Raw genomic sequence first — 23,714 nt, 5'->3', positions numbered from 1 at the left:
CCTTGTCGGGGAATTCATATTCTACTAACACTTAAACCAAATATTCACCATCAAACTTAACTCTCAAAACAGGATCCAATCTATTTCCAATCTACCTAGAGGCAAAAAGAGCTTTAACTTGGTGCTGATATTCAAACATAATGGTATGGTGGAAAGAGCACAGAATTTGGAGTCTGATGGGTTAGTTCTATGCTAGATAGTGTAGTGTTGGACTTAGGAGAGAAGGTCTGGATTCCAATCCTGCTTGGTCTCTTCTTAGTCCTAGGACCGGGCAAGTCAGTGATCTGCTTTATGTCTGTTTCTTCATCTGCAAAATGAGGAAAATAATAGCATTTTCCTTACAGAATTGTTTTGCGGTTCAAATAAGATATGTGTAAAATGGTTTTGCAAACCTTAAAGTCTGTTAGAAATAGTAAGTTATCATTATCTAGCTTCAAACCCTGGTTTTGCTCCTTATTGTGAGGCATTGGACAGGTCATTTATCCTGTGTATCATCTATAAAATAAAGGAGTTCGTTTTCGTTCCCTTTCCAGTTCTAAGTCTGTGTGATTCTGTGAATACTTTGGCCAATGCTTTAGATTAAAAATAAACCTAATCTGGGGAATTTCTAGAAGGGAATTAACTTTTTCTAAAGGATTTAGTGATTAAAAAAATAAGCAAACAAAAAAGAATCTTGAACCAGACTACTAAGAAATTACAAGTTGGAATTCAGCAGTGGCTAAGGTAATTGAGGGAGGCCTTGAAGACAATGTATACATATGGTAAATATTGATTCTGTCTTTGTCATAACTTTAAGATGAGTTTCACGTTTGAGCTGCGGGAGACTGTGTAAATGCTTGAGATTTCTTTCAATGGGGTGTACCTGCCTAAGTCTCCATGTAAACTACGACAAGGTCAAAGACCCCAGTCTCCTCAACCTCAGGGCTGGTATAATAGAATCTTCACTTAGGAGTCATAAGCAACACATAAACCTCAGATGCCTTGGGCAGACTTCCCAATATTTTGATTTTCCTAAGCTGTCTGGATATTCCTAAGGACCAGACTTTGACACTGTAAGAAGAAGGTTTATGCCTTCTGTAATCAGCTCCCAAAAATCTTCGGCTGCATCTAATAGAGTGAATGGGGATGTTAATCTGTTACTGGGGGGTAGGATGGAACAATGGGGAAGGATTTGGAGAACATCACACTTTCTTGGAGCAGGGTAGAGTCATTATGCTTTATTTACATGCGGTCACCATCTCTTTTACAAACTAGATTACAATTGAAAATGGAATACACAAGGTGATATCTACAGATAAACACTGAGGAAAATAAGCACAGCATCTCTATTTTGTTTGGAAAGATTCTCAAATCAAAAATAGTTTGATCCTCCTGAAGAGATAGGGTATGGAGTTGGTTAGTCAATCCATGGCAACACAGAGTTTACAAGATCCTCAGTGAGAACGCAAATGGATAGTGTTCACTTGAAAAGAAAAGTCGGAGCCTCTTAGCTCTTAGATGTTTTGACTGTGGCCATGCACCAAAGACAGGAGTTTAACATCATTCTAGTTTGTACAGGTTGTTAGCAAGAAACTAAAACAGAAAAGACAATTTTACAGATACTGTATACAGATACTTTTTTTCCATTCATGCAACTTTTTTTTTTCTGAAAAAAAAAGTTTAACATGTGAAGCCAAAATGCACAATACATTTTTTTTCAAATATTAACTAATTTATCTGGTCCTCCACATCTGTTTACATTTCCAATGCACATGATGTACTAAGACAATTATATGAGAGGAGACTGATTGCCAAGCAATAACAATTTTAGAGAAATAAATGTCCTAACATATAGCTTTTTAAAGCAATGGTACAAATATTTCTGGAGTTAGGCAGAAGCCTCATAACCAATCGTTCACAAAAGAAAAAAAAATCACAAATAAAATTAAATAAGAAAAATACACAATCGTTCAAATTGCATAAATGTTACCACTTTAGATGCTTAGCGCTTATGTATTAAATATTAACACTAAAATTCTTTAATAACTTGTGTATCTGCTATAAGGTCTTTTTGATGGACATGATTTCAGGAAAACTAGTCTTTTTCCTTTTTTGCCCCTTTTCCCAGAGATGCTGAACTTCGTACCTCTTTGCCAATGATTATCTCCCCATAAACCAAACTGGTTTTCTTAATTAAAAAAAATCATACTTAATCACATATTCTCAAAATATTCCAAGAAAAAATAAGAATCAGTGAATTTTAGTATTGGAAAGATTAGTTTTCCTTAATCAGAGTGAAATTATTAGAAGAAACTTTTTTTTTTAAAAGGAAAGGCAGAACTTTTGATTTTGGTTATGGAAAAGACTGAAGATCTGAATTTTTCTACTGCTTTTTCTTTTTCCTTATCCATCCCCATGGAATCCCTTACATTCCTGTGGGGAATAATTAAGTGGCTGTGGTACCACTTTGACCTTGGTTGATTTTCAGAAACCCAAATGATGACCATTAAAAAAAAAAAGAGAGAGAAAGAGAGAGATGCATCAGGCACAAGATAAATCTGTCCTTATCATCCTTAGTTCAATGAACACAAATTGTTAACTAACTTGAAGTCTTACCCCTATGAATGGGAAATATCTGCTGGTAATATCGAGAGCTACTATGAGCTTCATCCTCAGGGAGGAGAGGCAGTAGACATGTTTATTAAAATCAAAACATACACACAAACACACACACAATACCACAAAGCCTGCTTTGTACTATATCCAAACATTCCCCTCTGATTAACATTTTTTTAAAATAAAAAAAAATTAGTAATAACACATCCACCAAATGACTTTTTTTTTTATAGCAAGAATAACATTATGGTAGATGAAAGAAAAAAAAAAAAGAAAAACAATTTCAGATTCATTCACCGCTAAGGATGTACCTGAACCTGAAAAGGGCAGCTCATATTCTGCACTTGAGTACATATAGGGAAAGCTTGTAATAAAGCTGTTTCTTAACTTTGGTAAAAAGTGTTTGGGTCTGGGGTCTCAGAGGGGAAATAGTTCCCAAGAGTGCATGTCTAATTAGGAATATTAGATACTCTTCTGGCAGCCCTCCCCATACGGCCCTTAGAAATGGGGTTAAGGGGAAGGCTGGGAAGGATTGGAATTAGGTTGACTGATACTAGTGATCAGAGCTCCTATGGGAATTGCATTTTCTATTTAGCATCCTACATCTGAAAACAGCCAGAGGGTTCACTACTTGCTTTCAAACTTTGTTCAGCTGACACAGAAGTCAGTAATGGTACTTCCAGATGAGATGCATGACAGCAGACAGCAGACTAGCTTTTCCTTTAAGTCTAGTCTGTCGGGAGAGATGAGTACCACAACTGGTACTTCCACCCAGCTTGGGTAAACTAGTAGGGAACAAGCTTCTCTCTTTGGCCTTTTAGCTCCTGGGGCTCCTTTCTGCAGGAGACACAGTACAGAATCAGGAGACTGTTCAAGCCTGTGGGAGGCTAAAGGAACGGACTCAAAGTCCAGAACCAGATGGGATCGGACCTTCCTCACTGTTCTTGAGTCCTTCCCCTCTTGCAGCACTCCTGGAATCATTCTCTTAAGAACACCCCCATGCTTAAGCTGTTGTTTTACTGAGTCATTCAATAAAGGGGGAAAAAAAGACTTCCTGTTCAGTTCTGTAGCTCCCTGATCCCGTGCTTTCTTGCATTAAACTGTTTTAGATTAAATTCTAATCTGGGTTCAAGATATTTTCTCAAGATAATCTCTGATTAAAACCCACCAAATGTGGGAAAAGTAGAGAATAAGAGATACTTTATAACTGAAGGGAACTAAATGACTTCCCCCCCACAACTTAAACATATTTACATATTTTTCTGACCTACTTTCTGCCCTCTTCCACCCCCAAACAGCTCTTGGGGTCTAGAGCAACAAAGAAAAAGTAATTTCCTTATAACTCAGGAATTGAATTGTAATCTCAGGCTCTCTAGCTGGAGCATCCTAGTCTCTCATACAGCCTAATAGCTTCCTATCAGTAGCTAGTTACATTAGGTCATCTGACAAAATAACCCAAAAAAGACTGTTTCCCTTCTCCTTCTCCGGCCCACTCTGCTAGCTCATCCTTTCAGGACAGAGGAATGAAGATGGAGTATTTCTCTTTCACCGATTCCCTTTTGCCTTTCAGAGATGACTAGCAAGCAAAATTTGATAGATTGGACAATTTTCAAGCTCTCATTATGGTACAGGAACACAGGAAGCAAGTTACTGCCATCGACAAACTGACCAGTTTGAATACACTTACTATCACCTTTTGCAATCAAAAGGACAAAATCTTAAGTTGTTTAAAAAAAAAAAAAAAAAAAAAAAAAAGGTATGTCCAGGTTGGTCTACCATAACCACAACTGCACAAGCATTTACAAATTTTGTGAAATGTAATAAAACAAACAGAATCATCACACAAAAAAAGCATGGCAGGGTTGGGGGGAGGCACTAAGAGACCATATGGAATGCCCAACACACCAGGTATAATTGCTACCAATATCAGCCCCCAAGATTATGTAAAGAAATAAAAAAGGGGCTTGATACATATAATGATGGCAGGTGCTCAGTAAGGTGGTGGCAGGTGCACGTGTGTGTTTTGTGTGTCGTGGAAGAAAGTCACTATATATTGCATGGGACCAACATCAGTGAGAACTTCTACACTGAAACTTTGGGCTGGAATACAGGTTTGTATTCTTATCACCCATGCATAATTATTCATTTCTGTACTCTACATAATAAAATATACTTATGCAGTTATATGCATAATGATTTTATCCAAAACAGGGAAAAAAGTCTTCATAGAGCATGCTGGACAAGTGATCCAATGCTGGACTAATTCTTACCAGGTTCTCCCTGTACCAGCGGAACACCCAACTTGCCTCCCTACCAAAGAAACTAACAAAAATAATCACACTTTCCAGGTTAAACAGAAAGCACCTCCTCTACAGCACCATTAACTTAAAATTTTTTTTGGAAAAAACTAAACATAAAGTTTAAAATGGCTTTTCATTTCCACCATTTCATTTGTTCAAAAATAATCCAAACTTATTTAAAAAATCAGTTTGTGGGGTATTATCTCTTCCCCTTGTACAGTTCTGGGAGATCTGATTACACTTCGAGGTGGAAAGTAATCAAGGAAACATTTGAAAAAAATATGAAACATCCAAAGTATACTCCCTCCCTTTCTCAGTCTGATCTGTACTTTTCATGTAGATTATCCACTTTAGGCCTGACATACTTGTGAAAAGTTTATCTCACTTTCAATGCAAAAGAGAACTATTTTCCTCCCTGTCCACTTTTTAAAAAAAGAAGAAGAAATTTCTAAGTGGTATTTGGCAATGAATGGGCATCTTAGCTTAATTCTCTCCTGAAAATAGCTGAGTTTCCTACCAATAAAAAGATGGTTCACTACAATGAATGGGGATCAATCCATAAAAATCACAGGCCATCCTGATTTAGACAATAGGGAATCAGCCTGGGGGTCTCTTTGGTTAGACCCTCCAAAAGAAGCTTCTCATTCAGAATTTTAAAAAAGTAAAACAAAACACTGCATAGGATACATTGTTCTTCATTTCTCCTGTGCTATGTTCTCTTTTTTGGAAAATGATTGTGCCATTGTTAGGTTTCTAAGGAGAGAATATCAGACAAAACACGGAAGAATATGTTGTTTAGATTATTTAACTCGATAGTCTGTAGTCAGAGGAATCCCAGAAGCATGAATGTTACTGGCAAGGGTCTACTTCCTTCCAAAGTGTTCAGCTTAACAGGGAAAGAAAGGGTGAATGAATCTAGTTAACAGAAAAAATAAAAAACAACCAAAAAAAACCAAAAAACAACAAAACAACAACAAAACACTGCATGGGCACAGGAGTGAGAGAAGCAAGAAAACAAAGACAAAACCAAAACTTAAAAGAGCCCATAAACCATTGCTATATTATAACACCACATGATCATTGGCAGGGAACTACTGTTAGAGAGTACACAGTGTCAAAACTGACAAAATGGCGCAGAGGCGTTGGGTGCTGTGTCCACAGAAGGTGCTCCATCATCCTGTACAGGGAAGATTTTGCATACGTTCTTGAGTTCAATAGGAGCTTTGCTGGGGGGATGAGGGACCATTAACAGTCTCTGCTTGATTAGGAAAATGATGCAGGATTGATTCACAAAGGTCATTAAGCTGTAAACGGTGTCACTGTCCACTTGCTGAGAGCAGATTTGGCAAAGGGTTTTTTCTTTCCTTCTCTTTAGATCTTGTGTCAGTTTAAGGGTCTGAAAGAGAAAAAGAAAGATGATTAGGACAGTTAATATTTAATCTTTTTTATATCCCCCAGTTACATATAAAACCATTTTTTACCTTTTTTTTTTTTTTTAAATTTTGAGTTTCAGATTTTCTCTCTTCCTCTACCCCATTGTGAAGTTATACAAAACATTTTCTATAAAAGTCATGTTTTTTTGGGGAAAAAAACATTGATTTCACCTCCTCACCCCCACCTCCGGCATTAAAAAAAAAAAAAAACCTCAAGAAAAATAAAGTTTAAAAAAAAAGAGCATATGCTTCAATCTGTATTCAGACACAATCAGTTCTTTCTCAAGGTATGGATAAGCATTTTTCATCTTAAGTCCTTTAATATAGTCATAGATCATTATATTGCTGAGAACAGCAAAGTCATTCACAGTTGATCATCCCACAACATTGGTATTACTTTGTACACAGTACATTTCACTTTGCTTGAGTTCATGGAAGACTTGTCAAGTTTTTCTAAGAGTATCCTGCTCATCATTTCCCACAGAACAGCAATATTCCATCGTAATCGCATACCACAATTTATTCAGCTATTTCCCAATTAATGGGAACCCCTCAAAATTTATTTATAAACTCCATGTCCTATGCTGCCTTAAAACTCCTCCACCTTAAACATTTTGACATTTAGGTTCATGCTTTTCACAGGGCAGCCTAACTTTTCCATTATATTATAACATTATATATTAATATTGCATACATAATGTATTTATACAAATGTGTGTGTGTGTGTGTGTGTGTGTGTGTGTGTGTGTGTGTGTGTACACATACATTAGCTATTACAGTTATGGCCTTGACTTGGGAGAGACTGGCATATACATAGAGATTTTTTGATAATTAAGACATTTAATTCATATTGTGAACCTTCCTAATGTTGTACATTGCCTTTAATTCCTGAAACTATTTGGCATTAACTTTGTGTAGGAAGATGGGGACTATTTCCTTCTTTTTGGGGGGAGAGGGCTTTATATTCTCGGTGCAAAGACAAATTTTACAGCTGAGGAAACTGAGTCCAGACTTAGAATTTAATAGAAACTTGGTAATTTGAATTTTTCACTCCCACTAAAAAAATTGGTGAGTTTAAAATTCTGAAAAATTGACTTGACAAATTGTTACTTGACAAATACCACAAGGACCAAGATTCTATAGGAGAGTCACAATACTCAGATTCTTCACAATATTTGTTTTTTCTCTCCCCAAATGTCCCCAAACATAAGAATCTAAGTAAAATGAGCAGTTAGAATATTAAAAAAGGCAAATGTCTGGAAGTTGAGTCCTTTGGCTAAAACATGGGAATTGTCAGGGTGTGGGGAAGGATGACTACTAGCATTCCTTTCCAAAAGCCAAGCAACCTTTTGTTCCTTTCAGCTAAAAGTCCCAGTGGAAAAGGATGGGTTGCTTAGATTATAGATTTAGAGCTAGAATAACCTCAATTTTACCATTTAGCACTTTCCTGATAGAGAACCTACAACTCAGGATTGTTGTATAGAACAAATAATATATTTGTGTAAACATATATACATATACACATGTAACACATTATTGTTCAGTTTTGTCTAACACATTATTGTTCAGTTTTGTCTGAGTCTTCATGACCCCACTGGTCATGAAGAAAACTGGGGTTTTTCTGGCAGATACCTAAATAGTTTATTACTTCCTTTTCCAAATCCTTTTACAGACGAGGAAACTGAGGCAAACAGAGTTAAATGAGAGTTAGGTGAGACTTCCTCTTCTGGCTGGACTTTAGGATACAGCCTTCAAGGCCCTTCTGTCAGACACAACTCTAGGCCGCCATCATAGAATTATCTGAGTCTAAATCTTCCTCCTATTTTAAAGGCAAGGAAAAGGAGACCAGGGAAGGGCTTGTGTGATTTGCCTAAAATCCCCCAGATTGTAAGCATCAGAAGTATGATTATGGGATCATAAATTTGGAGAAAGAGGAACCTGTAGAAATCATTTAATGCAATCCTTCCATTTTGCAGATGAGGGACCAAGTGTTAAGTGAATTATCCAAAATCATATAGCTAGTAAGTATCCAAGCCAGGATTCAAAACCATATCTCATTATAAATCCTAGTATTATAAATTGGAATTATTTTGAACCCAGGGTCTAAACTCCAGAACCAGTGACCTATGCTGCCTTAGAATTCATAAACTCCTCCACCTTAAACATTTTGACACTTATATAAAGTCATGCTTTTTTCACAGGGCAGCCCAACTTTTTCATTAACTCTTCATTACCAGGTGGGCTAGAAACTGTCACCTTTGTTAGGTGCTAATTTAGTTTGCATTGATGGGGGAATTTAAACTCCCTACACTATGGGAGATTAATTAACATCTAAGTAGAAAGTTCCCAAATTTGATTCTTAATCATTAAAAATCAGAAGAAAAACATATGTGTACACATACACACACACCAAAACCCCAATAAAATAACTTAATCAGCAACTAACATTTCTGCCTCTCACATTCCTCTCAGGGAGAAAGACAAGATACTTGAAAATGGATCTGAATAAACACAAAGCACACAGTCTGATTTAGATTTAAAGTGGCCACTTAATATGAACTGATGAGACAAGAAAGCATATGTTTATAGAGTACCCAGCAAATGTTGCCATCCAAAGAGCTTTTCGTAGTAGCAAAAAACTGGAAACAAAGTAGATGGTCACTGATTGGGAATGGCTAAACAATGATGCAAAGGAATATTATTGAACTACCAGAAATGGCTATGAAGACTTCAGAAAAGCATTGGAAGACTTCCATGAATGGATGAAAGGAGATTCAGGGAAATAATGTTATATTTTTGACTACAATGGCATAAATGGAAAGAAGAACAACCTATGAAATGGTAATAACTAAGCTTGGCCCCCAAGAAGAGTAATGTGAATGTATCTCTCCTTCCTTTATGGAGGGATCAGGGGAGGGATCATGGATCACATAGGACTCTGCAAAGGATTACTATTTGAGTTAATATACTTGTTAGTTTTGCTGAACAGTCTTCCCTCCTTTTTAATTTTTTGTTTTAAGGGACGGCTCTCTGGTATGGGAGAGGAAGAAGAAAAAAGAAAAATACTGGGAAATTCAAGTGATGCAAAACAGAAATTATCATTACAATTTTAAAAAATGCTACAATGACAGGCCTCTGACCACAAATTGTCTTAGTTATGTGGGGAGAGGGGAAAAAAAATTAAATTAGATGGATACAATATAATCTTGGGTAGAATAAAGTTTCATAAAACAGACAGCAAAGATGGAAATGAAGCAATCATCAAGATATACTAGCTGCCCATCTTTTTACCAGCTAGAGAGAGAAGGTGATGAAAGATCCCATCAATAAATCCACAAACAAATATGTCACATACATCTGCAACTTCCCATCAGGGGTGACATTATGGTAAATGCATTTGGAATTTTCACAAACGTACTTGTGACTTTAAGTCTCAATCTGTCCCTTTGAAATGGCAACCTTGCTGAAATTACACTCTTTGTATACAAATATGCAGGAAGCTAGCCTAGTCATGTTTCAGCTCTAGAACAGAACACACGCATGAGGGCTATTGTTAACTGCTATACAGCCTAGTGGAAAATCTTTTAGTGAATTTCTTTTCTCTCTTTCTTTCCTTTCTTCTTTTCCTCTCTCTCTTTTCTTTCCCTCCCCCTTTTTCCTTTCCTTCTTTCTCTTCTTTTCCTCCTTTCCTTTCCTTTTTTCTTTCCTTCTCTCTTCCTTTCCTTCCTTCTTTCTCTTTCTTTTGAGAAAATAGGGAAATAAGTAAAAAAATCATCCATTTGCTCCCTCTCTGTTGCTCATTTTAAAAATTTTGGTGATTTAGAGGTTTCAAGCTGTTTTGTAAAAACTAACTAAGGTCATCTCTGGGCTATGAGAAGGAAGGCTTCCTTTGTTGATGAAAAGACTCAAAAATAATGCTTTTCTCTCTGCTCTTGTTGCTCATGTCCCTCAATCAGCAGGAGGGCCCCAGCCGATGTCCTTTGCTTTGCCTCTACTTGGTTAGTGGGTAGTTCTTCTTGTCAAAATAACATTTCATAAACCACAGACTAACATCACTATGCAATGAGTCAGCAGGGAACCAAGTCCCTCTGGTTCCAGTCTTAACTTACTGCAAAGTGCCAGGAGAGAAGTGGTAGCCTATTACCTAATTCAGGTGCTTTTCCCTTTGTAGTTCCCCTTGGTGTTAATTAGGTGGCCCTGGAAAGCAATTCCGAATGGAAAGATGAAACATTTGGATCCCCAAGTAGAGAGGCAGAGTGATATATGGCCCTGAAGGGGCCTGCCTGGATGGGGTACAGTTGGGAGGGTAACCAAAACAATCTGGAAAAGGTGTTTTGAGAGAACAACTGTTAGCCCCGAAATAGTCAGGGCCTGGTTCCCTAGGCCAGGGAACCTGGAAACAATTCCCTCACCAGAACAAAAAGTCTTCAGGGGCCTTCATCATGAAATACATAGAGGTTAATCATCATCTCACAGAGCATATACATCAGTATTTTCCTTGTTATCTTTCCTGGCCCATTACCACTTATGACAATACGTCAGAGAACTTACTTCAGGCTTTATAGGTAATGGAGCTCACTGGGAGACCTGCTCAAGAGAATGCCTTTTTTCTTCTCTCTCTCCTCTGTTCCTCTCCCTCTCTTTCTCTGATTCTGTCTCTTTGATTCTTTCTTTCCTTTCTTTCTTTTTAATCTTCCTTCCTTCCAAGACTGAGAAAGGAGCAGGTATATGTTTAGAAATAGTCCTTGCAAATTTAACAGAGAGTCCATAGTGTTCCTCTGCACACTTACAGAGCTGTAATATGGCACAGTGGAGAGTCAGTTTGCCTTTAGAATTCCAAGTTCTGGGTTTAAATCTACCTCCTGATACATACTGATGATGTGACTCTGACCAAGACTGTCAACATTTCAAAGTCATAAGCAATTCTCTTTATTACAAATTCCTGAATAGCACTACAGATCCAGAGTGAAAAAAGATAAAACTCCATGGGGGGAGAATTGAGCTGATTTTCCTAATTTTGCAGACTGTAAAATACTGTAAAAGCACAACTTAGTATCATGTAATTTTGAATGAACGCTTTATGAAATGATGGAACTGAGTTAGATGAGCTGGAGGGTTTCTTCCAGTTCTCCATCTATGATGGTATGATGTTGGTGGAGGCAGTGAGTCTAGTAGATGAGAGTGCTTACCCTTAAGAATCCAAGATTTCAGTTCAAATCCTATCTCAGTCATTTATTACCTATGTGATCCTAGACAAGACACTATGTCTCTGTCCCTCAGTTAAGGCAGTTGGACTAACAAAGCCTCTAAGGAACCCTCTAGGCTCTAAATCCCTGATATTAAGCTATCACTATGGGCCAGAAAACTATACTCATCCGAGTAACAAGAATAGAACCCCTCCATTATAAAGAAGATGATTTTAAAAAAAGAAATGGGAAAAAGCTGTCTTCTTTACTCCTTTGTAAAGGCTCAAAGTTGTTGCATGTTAAGCTGATTTGAGTTAGGATCTGTCTTTTTTGGAATCCCTAGTGCTTAGCATAGTGCCTGGCACACAGTAGGTGCTTATTAAGTGTCTATTGATTGATTGAGTGAAGGAGAAGAGGGAGAATATGAAACAATAAAACATCCTGCTAGATTGGGAATCAAATAATACCTAAAGCTAGGGTTACATGCCCCCTAGGTTGTGGTAAAGTATCAATTGTTCTTACACTATCAAAGGGAAAATGTATTAGATCTCTGTGTGTTTTTCAAATATATAACAGATTAAATACATTGTTCTTTAAATTGTTATTAAATTAATTGTAATTAAATTTAAAAATTGTTCTTTAAAAAGAAAAACAACTTTAGAGATGAGAAAGATCCTAGATCTTACTGTTACCAGGCAATATGCCGTCAGAAAAAAATGCTAATATCGAATTCTTAACTACCCTTACATTTCATTCATATGGAGGAAAGGATAAAGAAATACCCCCAAAAACTTTGTAAAGCTTGCAAAGCTGTATCCCTCATTTTTTTTTCAAAAATCAAGATGGTGTTGAATACAAAGAAAAAAGAAATAGAGAGGCCAAATGATGCAGCCGGTTCTAAAAATATTCGTTTATGCTGTCATCTGGCGAGAGTATGTCATCCTATAATCTTGGCATCTGCAGGGACAGCAAGTTTCTGTCTAATTATCACTGAGTCAAGTGACTACACATGATGTTCTAAGAACGGGAAACACCTCCCTGACCCCCCTCCTCAAATATAAAAAAAACCCTAAACAAAAACACAAAAACCCCCAACCTATTCAAGTGGTAGAACATGAGACCATAAATGTTTGTACTGCTGTCCTCCCACAACTTAATTCCACTGAGAAAAACATGAATTTAAAAAAAAGGATTATTTTTATCTTTGTGGCAAAGGGAAAGGAAAAATGGGGAAAAAATTGGACCCCACTACTGAATACAACACAGGAAAAAACCCAGATCCAAATACTAAAACCAGTAGGATGAAAGCCTCACAACTCCAAATGCATTAAGCTCAGTGAATCTTTTCTATGACTAAATAACAATATTAGGTGAAGGTGGGTCTAATTCAAGTGGTTCACTAAGGAGACTAGAAACTATCCCCAACCCACCCCCCCCCTTCTTTCCCTCCCTCCCTCTCTCTTTCTTTCTCCAGATAATTTAAGCCCATTTTCCAGCCCTTTTAACAATCTAGGAAAAAAAATTGGGACAAAAAAGGAAATGAAGCAATGAACTAATTTGCTTATCTCTAAAGCCAAAATCAACATGGGTAGCAAAAGATTTGGTTTGATGCCTCTGAGGTACAAGATAGATCATTATTGATGAAGAGTTCAGACTTCTCGGAGTCTTTTTCATCAATGAGTCTGGTTTCATTTCACTTTTCTAACCTTGAAGAGGGAGGGTTCTTTTTATCTCAAACATTCCTAGAGATGGGGTGATACAATGGAAATCAAATCTAGACTTAGAGCAGTAAATCTCCACTTTTTTTCCCACAGTGGTAGAACCCTTCAATTTAAACAAGACTTGGTAGAATTCTCCTGGTAAAAATTCTCTAAAATTATTACTTTTAATGACTATTAATAAACATCATAAAGTTCAAAAAAGCCCAATAAACTTGTGGTGTTTGTGGATTCCTTGTGGCAGTCTAAAAACCACTAACTCGGAGGAACCATGTTAAAATCCCAACTCTGCAAACCTGTCCAAACTTAGACAAGTCACTTCACACCTCTGAGCCAGTTTCCTGCTATGTAAAAAGAGAGAACTGGACAAGACCTCCAAGAATATTTTCAGTTCTCCACAGAAGACAATGCACAGGACTTAAAAGTCAGGAAGATGTAGATTGAATACCCAGTTCAGACATTCCCTCTTTTCAATTCCAAGAATTTTCACCAGTTTCTCCCAAGCCTCCTGGCTTCTTTCAAATTCCAGTTAAAAAATACCTCCTTCTTTCTGAGTTCAAATCTGGCTTCAAACACTTATTAGCTGAATGACCCTAAGCAAGTCATTTAACCCCATTTGCCTCAGTTTCCTTATCTGTAAAAGGATGAAGATAATAGCATCTAGCTTCCAGTGTGGTTCCATCCAAAGGGGAATATATAAATAAAGTATTTTGCACATTTTAAAATGCTATAGAAATATGAGTTATCATTATCATTATTATTGAACAGTGTAGGGGAACATAAAGATGCGGGGACATTTTTTAGTTTAACTCATCAGACAGCTTTCTAGGATCAAGGAGGGAGGAAAGAGAAGTATACTTAATGTGTACATAAGGAAGATTATCAAAGATACAACAAACCAAATTGTGACAGTTAAGTTTTTTGTTTTTGCCAGAAGAGTTAGGAGATACAGCTCTACAAATTTCTGGTCACCAGGGATCCCAGGATTCTGTACAGAGGTTAAGAAAAGCTGATTTTCTAGTAGCAGGCAGGGCAGAAAGTGAATTAGTATTAGTATTTGGTCAGAGAATTTCCCCAAAGAAAAAAATCAAGACACCTAGCTCATAAGTTATTTAGTGTTTCTTAAAGGCTTAATTAAGGCTCAGTGGAGTCTAAGATGAGGCAGGAATGGAGAAGGAATAGGAAAAAGGTGCCTGTCATCTGTTTATGTCCTATGGGAAGTTTTCTAAGGTATTATTTTCTAAAATTCAATATTCAGCCTTGACTTAAAACATATGTGAGTTGCTTCAGAGGAGTTCCCTAATAGTACACCAAAACTTGTGTGTGAGATAGTCAAAGGAGTCTTAATACAGCTTCTCTCTCTCCCTCCATCCTTCTCTTCTCTCCTTCCTCCTCTTCTTCTTTCTCTGTCTCTCTGTCTCTGTCCCTCCCTCTGTCTCTGTCTTTCTTTCCCTCCCTCCATTCCTCTGCTCCTTCCATCCCTTCCTCTCTGTCTCTCTCTCTCCTCCTCTTTCTCTCTATTTGTCTCTCTCTCTCTCTAACACTCCCATTCAGTTGCAAAAACTGAAATCTGTGTAGCCATTATCTCCTAGGTTCTGAGAATTTCAGTCTACCTGTGAACTGTGAGGTTTCTTATGAAATCCAAGGATGGGGAGTAAGAGGTTGGGAGGGAAAGGTAAGGAAAAGGAAGTCCAAGCTCAGAGGTTTTACGGAGAAGGTTTGAGAAAGACGGGGGACTGATGGAGGGCTGTCAAAAAGAAAGATTCCTGCAGTAATATTAGAGGATTTTCCATTTTTTTTTGTTAAAATCTTTAGACTCCATTATTTAAAAAAAAAGTTATATTTACTTTGTAAACTGGGCAAAGAGATAGTTTTGTTTCGGTATGAGCTTTTTGGTGGGGGGGGGGGGGGGAGGGGGCTGAGAGCTCGGTGTCCAACATGGCACTAAAGATGGCAGATATATTGTTGCCTGACTAATAACACTATACAGCAGAATGGATTAGAAAAGCTTTTTAGATTCTTCAACTTGCAAAGCTTCCAGACTAGGTTAGGACAAATAGAGAAGTTATATTAACTGTGGAAAAACCAAGATTAGGCACGAAGTTTGAATTTTTCAAGTCCATAATGTCAGTAATAATAGCTCATGTTTCTACAGCATTGATTTAATGTGCTTTTACTCACATGAACCCTTTGGGATAAATAGTTTAAGTGTGAATATAATACCCATTTTATGGATGAGGAAACCATTTTATTTTATGTGAAAATAAGTGATTTATCTGGGATCATACAACTATTAAGTATCAGAGTGAAAACTTAAAGGCTTCTAACTCCAAATTCAATGCTTTTTTCATACACCACACTTTTCCTTGGCATTGGCAACCCTCCCCAATCTATTCCTCCTGTCAAGTCAAACCCTCCTGCCTATCATTCCTCAATTCACCATTCTACTTACTATATGTTGGTTTCAGCTCACTGTCCCTCAAACATAGAACATATTCTACTTGTGTTTTTTGCTAATGCTGTTTTCTTCTGCTTGGAATGGCTTTCCCCATCATCCTCACTCACATAAATTCTGCACATCTTTCTGGGCCTAGGCCCAGTATCACCTCAATAAAGCCTTCCCTAGACTACAGAACAGTGTATAAACTGTCAGGTAATTTCTGTAGCAGATGGTTTTGCTTAACTGTTTCTTTGTCCCAAGGCAAGGTTCAATCTTGAGGGGGAAAGTGGGGTTGTGAGTGGTGAATGATTGTGTTGTAAAGACAAAAAAAAAAAACCCAAAACATAATATATAATTAGAACTTCCTGTTATTAACTATTTGAAAGCTACTATGGTATATTTTGTGAATTTTAATATAAAGTACAATGTAGTTAAGGAAATAATACTTCTTTGTATCTCCTATTATATTTAGCTTAGGATTAAACCATACAGCAGTTATTCGATAGATATTGATTGAATTAATGAAGTATTTACCAAAAATGTCCACCATCCTAATCTTTGTCAATCCAAGTCTTAGCTAGTTCAATGTAACTTCTTCTCAACCAATGTATTATTAAGCCTTAATACCCCAAATTCATTAACCAAGGCATTAAAAATATAAAGACAAAAAGTATTTCAGGTCCTCAATATTCTTATCAGTATGATAATGTTAATTCAGATACTCTCTAATTGCTGGATACCTTTGAAGGATACTTCCAAGTCTAAAACTATAATTCACAGAATTCACAGAAATCTCTTCTCCTACAGTTAAGGCTATACGGTACAATTTCCAACTTACTTACATACTATCTTGTATTATTCACTAATTGTTTAGTAGGCACATCACCTGCCAAACAAGACTGAAAGTTCTTTGAGGTTAAGGATTAAGATATACATGTGTACATGTGTACACATGTGCACCCATCCATCACCTTCTGTCTATACGTCTCTATCTATCCATGTCTCTCTTTTTCTTTCTCTCTCTAGCTGTTTCTATCCATCCATCTATCTATGTCTCTATCTCTACCCATCCATCCATCCATCTATCTATGTTCAATATCCCCACAATGCCTAAAATATTGCACGGTACATTTAACGTTCAAAAGTCTTTATTTTTCATTTCCAGGAGGATTAAATAAGCTCCTCTCTCATTCCATTTTTTGAGCTTCAATCACATCATTTTACCACTTCAAAATCTAGGAACTTTGTCTACTGTGTGATCGTGAAATAAAATAAAACCCTTAGTTCTGAGCCTCAAGCAGTTGCTCTGATAAATTGATTCATCATTTAAAACAAAAGGGAATGAGAGGAAATACTTAAGGTCATAAACCACATCTTGAAATATCACAATGTTTATGTTCACTGGGTGTGACTAGCTTGTTCCATGCGTCATCACATTAATTGAAAATCCCTTGGCTAAGCAGGGTTGTCAACTGCTTGAATAATGAGGGGAACATAAACGTTACTGTCCCTTGAAGGTTGGGTGCCCCCATTCTCATCAATGGTGATGATTGTTAATGGTTAATTGCATAATATTTGGTTTGGAGGGGTCTTGACATTAAAAGGAGAGACTCATTCTATGGCTAGAATTGAGCATGGTTGGGAACTGTTTGAAGGGTACGAAAGCCATATGTGCATTAATTTTCCCAAGCCACACCAAAAGTGGTTCTGAAAGAAATCCTGGCCTTAATTACTTAGTAGCACGCCAAGGGCCAGCACTGAGAATAATCTCTGAGGATGTAACCAAAAAACAGCTGGTGACACGACTACAGAGACCTTCCCTTCTCCACTGAATCCAAGGGCAATGGATGACAAGGAAGGGAGAAAAGAGATGGGAAAGGATGAATGGAGATGAGAAGGGCCAGTGGAGGCTATATCATGATAATAAGGAAAAGAACCTTTCTCTGTCACTGGATTCAACTGGAATACAGATTTCAAGTTGTGATAAAAATCCATGTCCCAGCATTTGAAATACCAAATAAATAGTTTAGCAGCATTACCAGCAATGAGTGGACTGGCAGTAGTAGATTAGCTGGAACCATCTCCAGGCAGGGGCCCTACTGGAACTGAATTCTCAATGGCCATAAGAAGTGAGCCTGCTGCCCAAGATGTCAAAAAAGAAATGAAGAAGCATTTTATCCTGCTTAGACTGCTATCATCCATAATTACAGATACACTGCCTAGTTTATTAGCCAATAATCATTGATTGATTATCCTAAGATTCTTAAATCTGTTTGTATCTGTTTAAATTAAATTAAAATTGTATGTTTAATCATTTGAAGATACTTATTTGCAGTGATAAAGTGTGAAAAGAGGAGGTTTAAATGAAATTGAAAATCCCCCCTTAAAATTTTCAAACTCCATCCACTAATCTTTTCCTCTACATCCTTAATTTCTCCAAAGAGTCAAACTGTACCCATCGTTAAGTTTTCATGTAGAATTACATATATATGCATTTGGTTATTTTATATTCCAGATGTCTATCATTACAACAAAAAAGACCAATGAATATTTACTAAACTACTACTATGTACCAGACACTATACAAGGCTCAAAGAATGACCCTACTTGTAAGGAACTTCCATCCTGTCAAGACTAGAACTTAAGTTTTACTTACTCTTAAGAACTTTTATACTAAGCAAAAGCAATTTCTACATTTTAATTCCAAATGGTGAAAAGTGACCCATGCTTCTAGGGTAATTTAAGGTTCACAAGGCACTGCTCTCACATAACAACTTCATAAAGGTAAATAATGCAAATATTAACCATACAACTAATATTAGAGGGATCCAAAAGCAGGTCTTTTGTTCCAAGTCTTGGACTTTTCCCAATATACCAGTCAATTAAAAACGAGCTGTGGGAAAAGCTTAACATCTGGAATATATAATCAACTTTCAGGGACTTTCTATTGCTGGGGGGAAGGAAGTATAAAAATTTCTCTGCCTGATTTTATTTTTACAGGAAAAAAAACCCCAAACCCCAAATTGGAGGAAATCAATCAGAGGATTTATTATAGAAGGCAGGGTAGGTTTTGCCTTTCTAGAGAAATACAAAAACAATGCCTAATATGAGGTCTTAGCAATAGGAAAATGAAAAATCTAGTTTCTCCTTTCTTTAGAGAGAGTTGATGAGATTCTGGGATGACAGCTATAATGTAAGAGGTATGGGATTAGGATTCTCATTTAATATCCTTATTAATATCTCCTTATAATAATAATAATAATAATAATAATAATAACTCCTTATAAAGTATAATCTGTTATACTTAGCATGTCAACAATTGTTTCAAAAGGGGGGATGGAGGTGGATTTTGCAAAGCAAAATTAATTTTTATTCTTACATTTTAAAAAAGTAAATATATATCATACGGTATTTTAAGGGAGGAAGGAATGATAGCAAGTTAACAGTGGGCTTCTTTGAACTCCAGAAAGATTAAGAATCACAGGGCAAAGTCTGAAGCTCAGTTCTGGGTTGGTATAGAGGACAGAGCATTAAAGTTGAGAAGATGGGGTTCAGAGGTGGGGAAGGGAGCAATTTATCAGCTGTGTAACATTTGGTAAACCACTTCAGCTCTCTCCTTCTCCCCAGGATGAGGGATGTTGGACTACAGGCCCTCCAAGGTCCCTTCCACCAGTGAGCTCTGATCTTGTGATAATGATTATAATTCTCTAGTGAACATAGTGAGGCAATCTCCCGGGGGCATGTCCCCGAGCCCTTGGGACTATCAGACTTGCTGAATTGGCAATGTCAAGCTGCACCATGACAACCACTCTCATTCCCAGTCAAAGCAGAATCAATCTGAAGGTACATCACATACATAGGCAAGCATGAAACATTTGCATATCCTAGTAATGAGAGATATGGGGGACAGTAGGTGTTCTACCAAGAACCCATCAACTGTTTAGGAATATCTGCATTTGAAATCAGTCCATGAAAAAATTATTCCCAGACAACACAAGGGTCAATGTTGAAAAATTATCCGTGCATATGTTTTGAAATAAAAAACTTAAAAAAATTATTCCCAAAGATATTTTTTTTGATTTGCAATTGAGGAAACTTCCCAAAAAAAAGCATTTATGAGAGAATTCTCATTCCATGTCCAAATCCAGGAAGTAACAATTATGCAATAATTTTATTTTTTCTGTCCATCCTCTACCTTCAGTCATTTATTCTTTACAAGAACCGCTCTTACCAACACAGGCCATCTTTATCACCCCTTCTGGGAAGCTAGTTTTAACAGCGATAATCTGAAGCCTAAGGAGCTATTTATAATCCTCACATTCAGCAGCCAGGTCCAAGGTTATCTGAGAGTAGTAGCCCCTTCACTGACAGATGCACAGGATGCCATGAGCATCAGAGACTAGGAACAGTTGTAGCCAGGATGTCGGAGCCTTGGAGAAAAGAATCCTGACTTAGAATGTCAGCTCTCTCCCTAGGAAAACTCTCCTAAAGCTGTGTCAACTTTTTACTGCCAGCAATGAGAAAGATCCAGACAACTCTTCCCTTTCTGAATGACAAAAGGTCAGCCTTTGGACTTCTGAAAAGCCTGTGGTGAATGTGGGGGAAAGCTTCTTTTTTTAGCAAAGTTTATTCAAAGCAGAGGCTGGATGGTCTGTGGGGACCACAAGCAGGTGAAGTCCCCTTGCAGAGACTCCACTATAGCCAGAGATCAAATCAGCCCTCCTTGGAATGTAATCATCTGGAGAAAAGGCAACGCTGATCTGGTGTACACTAGTGCTAAAGCCCAAGACTTGTATTAAACAAGGGGAAAATAGTAACCGGAGCAGGTCAAAGCGGCAACTTTTGGGAAGCAGGCAGGATAGAAATCCAAAATTAATAACCTGCAACTTGTAAAATGACTGCTCCTTTGCTAGGATGCTTAAGTGTGGAATCTCCCTTAGTGGAGGATGTGGAACAAAAAGCCAGATTTCTAATGAGAGCCATGTGTGGTATAATAGAAAACCAATTGGATCTGAGGATCTAGATTCAATTTCTGCTTCAGACACTTATTATTGGTGTAATCATTTAGCCACACTGAGTTTCGTTTTTTTTTTTTTTAAATTTGTGGTCAAACAATATATAACAATTATAATATACATGTACATATATATATAATGTATAATAATATGCCTTAAAGGGGTGTTGTGAGGTTCAAGTGAAATAACATTTGTAAAGATAATGTAAGACATGCTAAGTACCTGGAGTTTCATTTTTGTCTCTGCAACTTCATACTTACCAGAGTGCCTGGAGGATAAAAGCAGTTAATACGTGCTTGGTGATTAACTGCTTGAAGTATTTTACAAACCTGAAAACACCTCTGTCAGGTTTTTGGAACCTCTTCTTGGTCCTGGACCCTTTGGCAATCTGGTAAGGCTTGTGGAGCTCTTTTCATAATGTTTAAAAAACTTTTTTTTTTTTTTTTTTTTTTTTTGCTGAGTTAGTTGGGTTTAAGTGACTTGCCCAGGGTCACACAGCTAGGAAGTGCTAAGTGTCTCACTTCAGGCCTAGTGCTCTATCAACTAGCAAATTTATAAAATATGGAATAGTATAGGTAAGTCTTGCAATGGTTAGAGCATTGGGTTGACAAACTTAACCCTGTTTGTCTCAGTTTCCTCATCCGTAAAATGATCTGGAAAAGGAAATGGCAAACCATTCCAGTATCTTTGTGAAGAAAATCTCAAATATGGTCACAAAGAGTTGAACATGACTCTGCTGAACGAGTCACAAAAATTCCCTACTGAATCAGACTGCCTCCCCAACGCTTTGTTCTTGGCTTTTGGTATGACTGTGGACCTCACTTTCCTATGGGATGTCTTAATTTCCTTATTTTTAAAAATAGGAATGGTACTTTCTACTTCATAGGTCATGATGAGGAAAGTTCCTTGTAAATTTTAAAGTGAAGTATGTATGTGTGTATGTTCTCACAAGCCCTGAACATTTCTGAGCCCCATTTCCATGCTTTCTATCTTAGAACTGCAAACCTAATTGTTGCTTAGATGTGTTTCATAAGTCTGATTCCACATTCTAGTGTCAGTCCAGGAAGGGACTGAGCTTGATGCTCCACAGTTAAGTGACCCATTTAATCTGTCTGGCTGATGGTCTCCTCATTTGGAAAACAAGGAAGGTGGACAACATGACTTCTAAGGTATATCGTCCAGCTCTAAATTTATGAACTCTTCCAGGAATAAGAAAACAAGAGACTGTTCTGTCCCATGATGGACCAGTGAAGCGGAGAAACTCTGGCAGAAAGTAGCAGATGGTGGATATGGAAATGGAGGCAGGAAGGCTAATTTGGGGAAAAAGAAACGATGACCTCATATCCCCTCAAGCCCCTTTGCCACATTTTGTACTTCTGCTACCTTTGTGACAACAGGACCTATTTTCTTAGCAGCTGGAGTTTGGATTCTGCCTTAACAGAAATACTCATCCAAAGGGTAGAACCAGAGGAAGATTTCATGGGACTCTTAGTATGGCACTTTTTCAGGCCTTTAAATGTTAAAGGATGACTGACTTTATATATGTCAGTCCTGCAAAATGAAGCTCCCTCATAATATCCTAAGACAGATGGTATTATACAGGGCAAAGTATGCTAATTTTAGAATCAAGAACCCAAGTTCAAATCTGCTTTTTAACTATGAGAATTCGGGTACACAGTTTAATTTTTCTAGGCTTCCATTCCCTCATCTGGAAAATAAGAGAGTTAATTAGATGGTTTTCTAAGATCTTTTCCAGGTCTAAATCTAAGATCCAATGATAGTTTAAGGAGCAGTTGTGACCAAATAAATTATCCAGTAGTTAATACTTGCAATGACCCTTTTTGAATTTTGCCACATGGGGTTCTCTAAGAGGCTTACTTCCATCACTGGGCCTGTATCTGAAGTTCTATATTGGTAGAAGTTAAACCATAACCTTTGAAAGACCAAGGTCAGCCCCATGATACAGGAAGCCTTTCCTAACCCTTCTTCATTTAATGTATTCCCTCTGTTATTTCCTTGTTTATCCCATATGCTGCTTATTTACACACTTCTTTCCCTGTGATCTCCACCATCAGATCATGAATTACTTAAGGGCAGAACTGTCTTTTGTCTTTTTGTACTGTTAGGGCTAAAAGCATCTAGCTCGTAGTTTATTGATTTGACTGATTGATAGAATAAAAAAGGTACTAAAAGAAGACTTTAGGGGATATATTTCAAGGTCATTAGTAGTTAAATGGACTTGTGAAAGCTGGCCATCACATATAAAGCTGTTTCTACAAAGGAAATATTCATTTCTAAGTAAAGGTAATGGGATACAATCTATTTCAAAAGTCAGGGCCAGTCATAATTGGACTACCTACCAAAGCCACAGTAGAAAAATCACCCCAAACTGTATTTACAATAACCACAAAGTTTGGCCATGTACTTGAGATAATGAATCTCCCTCCCTTCTTAGCAGAGGTGAGACACAATATATTTACTGTCAAAATTGGCTAACGTGTTGATTAGTTTTGCTAAATGGCTTTTTGTTCCTCTCTGTCTCCTTTTTATTCTTTGTTACAAAAGATGGCTCACTGGATTGGGAAAACAAGGAAGAATATATTCAAAAATAAAAATAAAATTTAAAAATCCATTAACAATTTAAAAAACCTAACGTAGTCAAGTTACATGCACAAATAAACATGGTTACAAGGAAGGTGAAGTTGACATAGTTCTAAGTTTATTATAGTGGGGGAAATGAATGTTTTATGGAGACTAGTCAGAGAGACACACACACACAAAGACAGAGAGAGAGAGAGAGGGACAGAATCAGTGAGAGGGAGGAGAGAGACAGAGACAGAGACAGAGAGAGAGGGAGGAAGGAAGGGAGAGAAAGAATGGGGGGGGGGAGAGAGAGGAAGGGAGAGAGAGAAAATGAATACCCTAAATGAGAGGCAGTGTAATCATGTAAAGGCAGCAACTCTCTTGGGAAGACATCATGCATTTAAAACTAGAAAAGATTTAGGAGGCTAATGAGTCCAGTAGATG

At 37.3% G+C, this 23,714-nt stretch overlaps 1 protein-coding gene across 1 annotated transcript in view; it reads right to left on the bottom strand.

Moving 5' to 3' along the window:
- Window positions 1–1,202: 1,202 nt before the first annotated feature.
- FOXO3 (forkhead box O3) overlaps window positions 1,203–23,714 on the bottom strand; it is a 163,720-nt gene continuing 141,208 nt past the window's right edge. The window contains exon 3 of the mRNA XM_051997497.1: window positions 1,203–6,291. The gene's annotated coding sequence lies outside the window, so the exon portion shown is untranslated. The remainder of the gene's footprint in view (window positions 6,292–23,714) is intronic.

This window comes from Antechinus flavipes, chromosome 4 (genome assembly GCF_016432865.1).
Source record: "Antechinus flavipes isolate AdamAnt ecotype Samford, QLD, Australia chromosome 4, AdamAnt_v2, whole genome shotgun sequence".
Classification (NCBI taxonomy): Eukaryota; Metazoa; Chordata; class Mammalia; order Dasyuromorphia; family Dasyuridae; genus Antechinus; species Antechinus flavipes.
This window is presented reverse-complemented; position numbering and strand designations above follow the sequence as displayed.